Source organism: Lipotes vexillifer, unplaced genomic scaffold, assembly GCF_000442215.2.
Source record: "Lipotes vexillifer unplaced genomic scaffold, Lipotes_vexillifer_v1.1 scaffold1701, whole genome shotgun sequence".
NCBI classification, from domain to species: Eukaryota; Metazoa; Chordata; class Mammalia; order Artiodactyla; family Lipotidae; genus Lipotes; species Lipotes vexillifer.
This window is the reverse complement of record NW_006794217.1, coordinates 1,197,311-1,206,589: the sequence shown is the minus strand read 5'-3', so window position 1 is coordinate 1,206,589 and position 9,279 is coordinate 1,197,311.

The following is a 9,279-nucleotide window of genomic DNA, read 5'->3' as shown; positions in this document are numbered from 1 at the left end:
GACCAAACCCAGCTTTTGATGGAAGGACGGTTCTGAGCTAGGATTCGACATTCAAGGAAGTTGCATTTCGTGGGTTAAAGCAAAGGAAACACACCCACAGGTACCGGGCGCTCAGAAAGCGCCCTTCTCAGAGGCCTGTCCCAGTGGACCTAACAGTGGGACAAAGCTTGAGCGTCCAGCGGGGGAAGGGGCTCCGGTGGTAAGCACCCAGGTCGGCTTAATTGGAACCACGTCTATTTCTGTTAAGTCTATTAAGCCGAATGAAACATTAATCGTTAACTCCTCGAAAGCGCACGCACCAGGCGTGAGTTGTTCTTGATGCTTGGGCGTGTGAAAGGTTCCACTTGTTTGTAATTAACTTAGCCACGTAGCACGTGACACAGTCCAGGGAACAGGTCACGGGTGTGAGCGCCTCGGGGACCCCGCCCCTCCCCCTTGTTGTCATAGTGCTTCCGGGAAGCGCCCCGGCCCTGCTCCCCTGCACCCCGAGTTCCGAGCTCATGAATCCGCTCACTCTGTCCTCAGCTGTCACACACCTCACGCTACGCGACGTGTGGTTCAGCGTTGCTTGCTTTCGTGCTTACTCTGTAATCAGCGCAACTTTTCCCCACTCAACGCAGTGTTTCTCAGGTTCATCTGCGTTGTCTGTGTAAAATTCCATCGCATAAATATACCCCCAAAATGTATTTTTCCACTCACCCACCATACAGACGTCTGCGTCCTTTCCAGTGTTTTGCTTCGAAAAGCAACATGCTGTGAACATCACGGCGCGTCTCCTTGGGCTCAGGAGCAAACGTTTCTTTAGAATTTAATGAGAAGTGGAGCTGCAGGACCGTGGCGTCTGGAAACTCTCAGCGTTACAGGACGAAGCCTAATTATTTTCCAAGGTGCCTGGAGCCGTTGGCGTTTCCACGGGCAGGAAACCCGCATCCCCAGCGATGCTCGCTCGGTCGGGCCCAGCCAATCCGTGGGTGCAGTGCAGCGACTCTGGGGTCTTCACGTGCATTTCCTCCGGTTACCAAAGGAGTGAGCATCTTTGCACGTGTTTGTTTGTGGGAAGCTTGTTTGCATCTTTTACCCGTTTTTCTGTGGGTTGTGGGTCTTTTTCTTCCTGATTTTTGCGCTCTGATACCATCCCTTTGCTGGTTTATGTGTGGAATCATCTCCTCCCACTTTGTGACTGGCTTTTCCACCCTCTCTGTGTTATTTTTTGATAAACAAAGTTCTCAGTGTCAACACATTTTTCAGTCTCTTTGATGCCCAGCACGTGTGTCTTGTTTATTAAGCAGCCTTCCCACCACGGTGAGGTCATAAAGATAACCCCCACATTGTCTTCCCCAAGTGATTTTTATTTATGGTGTGAGACAGAAATCCAATTTCGTTTTCTCCACATGAATAGCTAATTGTCTGAGTAGCATTTGTTAAATGGTCTCCTCTCTCCCGAGCCTGCGCTGTCATAAATCAGGCTCCGTGAACCAGCAGGTCTAATTCTGGGCTGCTGCTCTTTTCCTTGGTCACTAAGTCTATCCCAGGATTAATGCCAAACTATCTTAATTACTGAACTGCTTGCACTGCAAGGACAGGGCCCGGAAGGGGCCGCGAGGGGGCTTCTACGTTCTTGCAATGATCTTCGCTATTCTCTAAAAGAGAATCCTTCTAACGTCTCATGGTCATAGGTTGTAGGTGGATTATAGGTGGAACCTTTCTTCAGGGTAAGCAAGTTCCAGTCTGTCCCTGTTTTCCCTAAGAGTTTTTGTAATGTTTTTATTGAAGCATAACAAATATGAATAAAGATGCACAAATCATACGGCACAGCTCAGTGAATTTTCTCGTTTTCCGGCACCCAACACGCAACGTTCCCAGGACATCAGAAAGCATCACGTGCTCCCTTCCAGTATGGCCTGCCCCCTGCCGCCCGAAGGTGACCTTCATACCTGGAGCAGGTTTACCCGTCGCTGAACTTGACAGAAATGAAATCAGACAGTAGGTGTTCTTCTGTGTCTGACTTGTGACAGATCGGACCACACTGCTGCCACTGGTTTTTTTCCCCAGCTTTTTATTATGGAAAATCATTTAGCGGAGCACCGCCTCGATCCTGCCATTAATATTTTACTACATTTGGTCTAGTACATCTGTATCCATCTATCGTTCCATCCATCCTTATTTCCTAACGCATTTCAGAGTAAATTACACACATCAGTACCCTTCTCACTGGGTAGTTCAGCCTCTGTAAGATTAACTGGAGTTCACTCTGTTTACAGTTTCTTTCTTTTGAAGTCCAATTTACCAATGAAACATAAAACCCTGCAGTGACAAGTGCACACGCGTGTGAAACCCAAACCCCCAGCAGCACACAGAACATTGGCATCGTTCCAGAAAGTTCCCTCGTTCCCCTTCCAGGTCAGCCTTCAGCTCGTCCCCCGAGAGGCAGCCGCTCTCTGGTTCCGCCCAGCTTTGTGGAGGTACGCTTGACACCCCCAGGTCAAGGGTACCCGGACTCGGCTTTGGTCGAGCTCCCAGCGCCCCCCCCCGTGGACGGCAAGGGCTCTGGTTACTCCACGTGCCGCCGACACTGGGCATCCCACCTCCTTTCACGCTTCCACCCTGACGAGCGCTGTCTGACCGTGGTTCCCGTGTGTGTTTTCCTGGTAAGCGATGCGGCCGACGCCTCTCGGGTGTGTGTTGGCCCTTCGCGCGTTGTGCTCTTTTATTCCTTTGTATCTCTTTAAATCTTCTGCCCGTTTCTCCCCGGCGTCAGCTGGCTCTGTGGGCACCACGTGGGTGGGCCTCAGGTTAACTAGTTTCCCCTGCGCTGGAGCCTTGTTGAGGACTCTGGATGGCTCCCTTCCCTCCCCCTGCAGGAAGCAGGAGGGGTCTTAGCAGACGTTCACTCTGAGAAGCCGGCGGGGGCTCGTGGAGGTAAAGCTCACACAAGCGTGGGGACCCTGGACGGGCTCCCCTGGAGTCACCACCGCACAGAAGGGTCCACGTGCGTCCCCGGCACTGTCAGTTACGGCACAGGCCTCCCTGCCCGGTGCTGGCGTCCTGGAGCTTTCTCTCCGGTAAGTCGTTGATTCTCTGTGTGGACGGCCCGTCTCCAGCTCGGGGTCAGCGTCTGTCCTGTGGCCTCCCCCCACCCCCCGCCCCCGCTAGGACGGGTGTAAGAAGAGGTGTTGGTTTCAGGTGTTCAGCCTTTTTTACCTGCCGTGGGACGGAGTGATGACTCCAAGCTCCTTCCAGGCAGGACCAGAAATCGAGTCATGTTTCTGCTTGTTTTTGAATCGGGTTGTTTTCCTTTTTCTTACTTGTTTGTGGGACATTCTGGGTATAAATTCTTTGTCAGACGTATGCGTTACAAATAACGTCTCCCAGATTGTGGGCTTGCCTATTTATTTTCTTAATAATGTCTCCTGACGAACAAAAGTTTGCAGTTTTACTTATCTCATTTATCACTTTTTAATGGTTAGTGGCGTCCGCATTTTATTTAAGACAGCTTTGTCTAGCCCAAGGGTATGAGGATATTCTGTGTTCTAGAAACTTTATGGTTGAACTTTTATGTTTAGCTATACGAGCCACCTCAAACTAGTTTCATGTATTGTGTGAGGGCAAAGGTTCATTTCTTCTTATGAATATCCAGTTACTCTCGAACCCTTGATTGAAAAGTGCATCCTTCCCTTCTGAATTATAGTTGTTCCTGTGTCATAAGTCAGGGGCTGTGTATATGCTGATCTGTCTCTAGGCTCTACGTTCTGTTCCATTGATCACTAATTCCCACACTCTCTGAACGACTGTAGCTTTCTGTTAAGCCTGGAAATAAGGTATCTAGTGAATTTTGCTAAATTTGTTATTACTTCTGATAGTTGGTAGATTATTTTGGATTTGCTCTGCTCACAATCACGTGACAGTTCACTTCATCAAATCTGATTTTTATCATTTTGTTCTATCCCTTGCCTCATTGCATTAGCCAGGATCTACTATACCATGTTATGTAGAAATGCTGGTTGTGGGTGAGCTTACTTTGTTTACAAAGGGGGCAACGGTTTACCATTGATATGATGTTACCTGGAAATTATTCTGGGACCCTGTTTGACTTAAGAAAGCAGTACATAATTTTCAGAGTTTTTATTATGAAAAGCTGTGGTGTTTCAGCATATGCTTTTTCTGTGTCCACTGAGGTAACCGCATGGCTTTTCTCCTCTCCCCTGTTGATACAGTAAAGCTACGCTGATTTTTTAAAGTGTTGAACCGACCTTTGATTCCTGGGATAAACCCCACTTGGTCATGGTATACTATCCTTGTTAGACATTGCTGCATTCAATTTGCTAGTTTTTTTTAAAGAGGATTTTTGGGTCTACGTTAATGAGGCATATTCTAAAGTTTTCTTGGAGCGTCTTTGTCTGGTTTTCTTATCAGAGTAATGACGGCCTCGTAATATGGGTGTGAAGTGATTCCTCCTCCTTCTGTTTCTGAAAGTGGGTTATTTCTCCCTTGAATATTTGGTGGAATTCACCAGGGAAGCCATCTAGGCTTGGACTTTTATTTCTGCACTGTTTTTATGTATGAATTTCATTTCTTTAATAGATAATGGGACTCTCCAGTTTATTTTTCCCTTGAATGAGCTTTGGTGGTTTGTATCTTTCAAGGAATGTGGTCTTCTAGGTTACAGAATTTATGAGGACAAAGTTGTGCTAATATTCCCCTAGGAGTCTGTAGGGGCCGTAGCGATGTCCCTTTTCTCGTCTGTGATTTTGGCAACTTATTTTTATTTCTCCTGCCTCTCTCCCTCTCCCTCCTTTGGCTAAAGATTCGTTAATTTTACTGACCTTTTCAAAGAACCAGGTTTGGGTTTCATTGATTTTTCTCTGTTGTTTTTCTCTTCTCACTTTCACTCATTTTGGCTTTTTTTTTTTTTTTTTTTTTTTTAATATTTCCTCCCTGCTGCTTGCTTTGGGGTTAATTTGCTCTTATTTTTCAAGTTTTGATGTGGATCCAATCAGACAGAAACCACACTGTAATTTAAGCAGGGGGAGTTTAATATAAAGGAAGTAAAGCCTTATCGGCTAGTGCAGGGGAAACTATAAAAATGGAAAGAGAACTCTAGGGGCCCCTAGGGCTCAGGAGAGCAGGACAGACGACCTGGGGGGCTGGGGGCGGGGGGTCAGACCTCCCTGAGCAAGGTGGGGTTCTCCACTGGGTGGCAGAGAAGTTTGCTGGTTTTCTGGGCAAAAAGAGCTGGTCCACGCCCCTGGGAAAGCAGGGCTGAAGCTAGGCAGGCCTGGGACGCGAGGCCTCTGCACGGGGAGGGTGTGGGGAAGTCAGGGACGTGCAGCAGGGAGTGGGGGGAGCAGAGTCCACGCGGCCGCGCAGGCTCCGGGGAAACCGGGAGCAGCCTGGCGCCCTTCTGCGTCCGACTTTCCCCACCAACCGCCCGGCAGCCTCAGCCTCAGCCACCCTGCCTGCATCACAGGCTGGACCCTCTCTCAAGGCAGAAAGCTGGGGACTCAGGACACTGAAGGGGGCAGAAAGAAAAGAGAAAATCTGAGCACTGTGATTGTTATGATTTACTGAGCAGGCAAATAAGTTCTAATCGCTTTTATTCAGGCAGAGAATATGCCTCTTTTTTTTTTCTTTTATACATTTATTTATGTATTTATTTTTGGCTGCATTGGATCTTCGTTGCTGCGCGCGGGCTTTCTCTAGTTGTGGCGAGCGGGGGCCACTCTTCATTGCAGGGCACGGGCTTCTCATTGTGGTGGCCTCTCTTGTTGCGGAGCACAGGCTCTAGAGCGCAGGGTCAGTAGCTGTGGCGCCCGGGCTTAGCTGCTCCGCGGCATGTGGGCTCTTCCCGGACCAGGGCTCGAACCCATGTCCCCTGCATTGGCAGGCGGATTCCTAACCACTGCGCCACCAGGGAAGTCCCGAGAATATACCTCTTGAGTCCTATGTAACATTTAGAAAGATTGACGATCTATTGAAACACAACAAAAAATATCAGTATTTATATTTGGACTATATTCTCAAACTGCAATGTGATATAATTTCTAATTAATAAGCATTTTATAATTAGACTTTTGAAATATTCTCTTAAGTAAGTCTTGAGTCAAAGAGGAAATAAAAATGCTGCACTTAAATTGTATAATGATGAAGGGAAGGTCATATGTTTGATTATGGGATTCAGCTAAGACTTTGAGGAAAAAAAAACCGGGATTAAATGTTTCCATTAGTGAACAGAAAATAATAAAAGCCAAGAATTTAGGAAGACATGAAAACACAGCTAAAAGGAAAACAGGAAGAAGGAATAGATGAAAAACAAATCATATTTTTTTTTAAAAAAAAAAACCAGATTATTAGTGACATGTGTAAACCCTAAAGCTGATTCTTGGAAACCATATTAACACGTGAAGGCAGGTATAGTGTGTGTTTTAATAAGGCATGCAGTTGGTTCTGATCGTGCCGAAGTTTGTAAATCACTGTGATAGTGTCTTTTAAGGCAGGCACATTAGCCTGATTGAAAACCACTGATGAAGTGACTGCGCCGTTCCTGAAAAGTACTGTGTCCTTCAGGTGTTTGGGGACATCAGAAGGTAAATGCCCTCCAGGTGTGGTCCATGCAGCAGAGCAGCATTGGCGTCACCTAAGATCTTGTCGGGAATGCAGGTTCCCTCCGCCCCCCCCTGCCTCCCCCCCACCCCCCTGCCGCAGATGCTCCGAGTCAGAGGCTCTGGAGGCGGCGCCCAAGACTCTCCTTTAACAGGCTCCCCAGGAGATTCTGATTGAGATCCTGGGATTACTCCCCGCAAAGTACAGTAAGAAGCCAGGGCAAACCTGCAAATAAGGAGGGGAATTCTGGAAGCCTGCAGACAACACAGGAGCCTGTGCCCGAGAGGCTGCAGGTTCCCTGGGGCCGAACATGGCTCTGACACAGGTGGTCTGTGCCCAGAGGGACAGGGCACCATGCCCAGGGCACAGAGGGGAGTGGATCAGAGACCCCAGCCTAAGGCCAGCACACAGCAAGGGCTACACCCTCCACGAGCCTCAGCCAGGGAGGAAATCATCTCAGCCTTGGTCCTGGGGACGTTGGGTTTTTTAAAAAATCCCCCGGGAATCTGTGGCACTGGCCAGCCACGCTGTGGGTTTGGAACATGAATGTTCTGCTCTGTGTGTTCCCCAAATGGCAAAGTAACGATTACCATTTGAAGCGCACCGGTAGTGCCCCAGGCATCCGCCTGAAGCAAACACAAACCTTCTCCGAAGGGACACACCCCAAGCCAGGCCTCACAGAATCTCCATGGACAAGGTCAAACATATATTTATTTATGTAAAATACAAATATGATAATATGGTTCTGTAAAATCACAAAACATACAAGAAAGAGATCACCCCAAATAACAAACAGAACTAGGTCCGTGAAGAGTCAGCAAAAGGAGATAAAAGAGACGTGTTTAGTATGTTTAAAGACACAAAATAGGAACATGAAAACATAATAAAGAATATAAAAATTAAGAAAAGAACTATAAAATAGAGCAAATCATGAAAAAATTTTAGGCATTGGAGAGATTAAACAGATAAACACAGCTGAACAGAGAATTAGAAAGTGATGAACTAAAAGTAGACCCAAAGAACGACACACTGAATGCAGAGCAGTGGAAGGGCTGAACATGGGTGAACACAGCTTGAGAGAGAATCAGGGCGCTGGAAGGTGAGTCAGGGAAGTCCCAGGGATGTCGCACAGAGAAAGGGGTGAACAAACAGCTCGGGAGACGCGGACGGTCAAGTGAGAAGGTCAATCTGTCTAACTGTTGCTGCTGAAAGAAACCCCGGAGGGAAATGGGGAAGAGATGGCTGAGAATTTCCCAGAACTGATAGAAGACACCAATTCCAGAGCAAAAGGATGCACAAGGGAACCCAGTGCAGGGCAAGGAGAAATCCGCTCCTAGGTCCATCGCAGTGAAACTGCAGTAAACACCAAGACAGACCTTAAAAGAAGGCCACCTACACACTCCGGTGAGCAGACTAAAGTCTGACTTCCGAACAGAAAATAAAGGAGGAACAAAGAAAAGTCAAAGGAAACCAGCTTCCAAGTTTACAGGGGAAATAACCGTTGCAGAAAAGGTGTGTAACTGTGTATCCAACAAAATTGTCTTTCAGAAGAATGGTTCCAAGAGGAGGTAGGCATGAGGTGCAGGAGGAACGTTAAGAAAATTGTGGATCTATAGATACCTCTGTAAACAAATACAGATATATCTAAGTTATAGATGTAGGGGCACAGCTAAACCAACCGTAATGACAGTGTCTGCTTTGTAGGGTTAAGAAACCAAAACGACCTGACAGATAGACGGCACGTGAGCTGGTGGGGCAGTCATTGCAGTCAAAGCAGTCGGGCTCTCAAATAGCTTCTGGAGAAGGGGGAAAATGTTGATTAATTTTCTGTTTTGTTAGGTTAGGTGTGCATTTTCAAGAATAACCACCGAAAGAACACATATGAATAGGCAAACCAGTAGAGTGTTTTCGAAAAGGAGAGACAGGGAAACCTCTTAATTCAAAGAACGAAAAGAAAAGAAAACAAACTACAGAAAAGAGTGACAAAAAGAAAGCATGAAATTAAATAAAATGGAACAAATCAGTCAGAACATTCACGATAAATGTAATCTTCCAATTAGAAGACCTTTTGGACTAGACACATACACACACACGATCTAGTTACAGACTGTTTAAAAGAGACACACCTAAGCGGGGGTGGGGGAGGGACGGACTGGGAGTTTGGGATTAGCAGATGTGCACTATTGTGTAGAGAATGGACCAACAACACGGTCCTGCTGTACAGCACAGGGAACTATATTCAATATCCTGTGATAGACCATGATGGAAAAGAATATGAAAAAATGCATATTATGTATAACTGAAAACCTTTGTTGTACAGCAGTAATCAACAACATTGTAAATCAGCTATATTTCAATAAAAAGAAATAAAAGATACACCTAAAACTTTACTGCAAAGGTAGGTTGAAAGTAAAAGGAAGGAAATGAAGATGCTAATCAAAATGCAGAAAGCATTACCAGGGATAGAGAGTCACTGTATAACGACAAAGGTTCCATGGAACAGAAGTGTAACCGGACGAGGCGAGTACCGAACCCAAGCTCAGCTGCTTGCCGCTTGAGAGGCCAAAGCTCGAGAGAGACACGGTGGTGGAAAAGACACACGTTGGTTGCTTTATTTGGGAGGTCCCAGCAGCCTGGGACGACGGTGGGTGGCGTCCGAGAGCATCTCCCAGCTGCTGG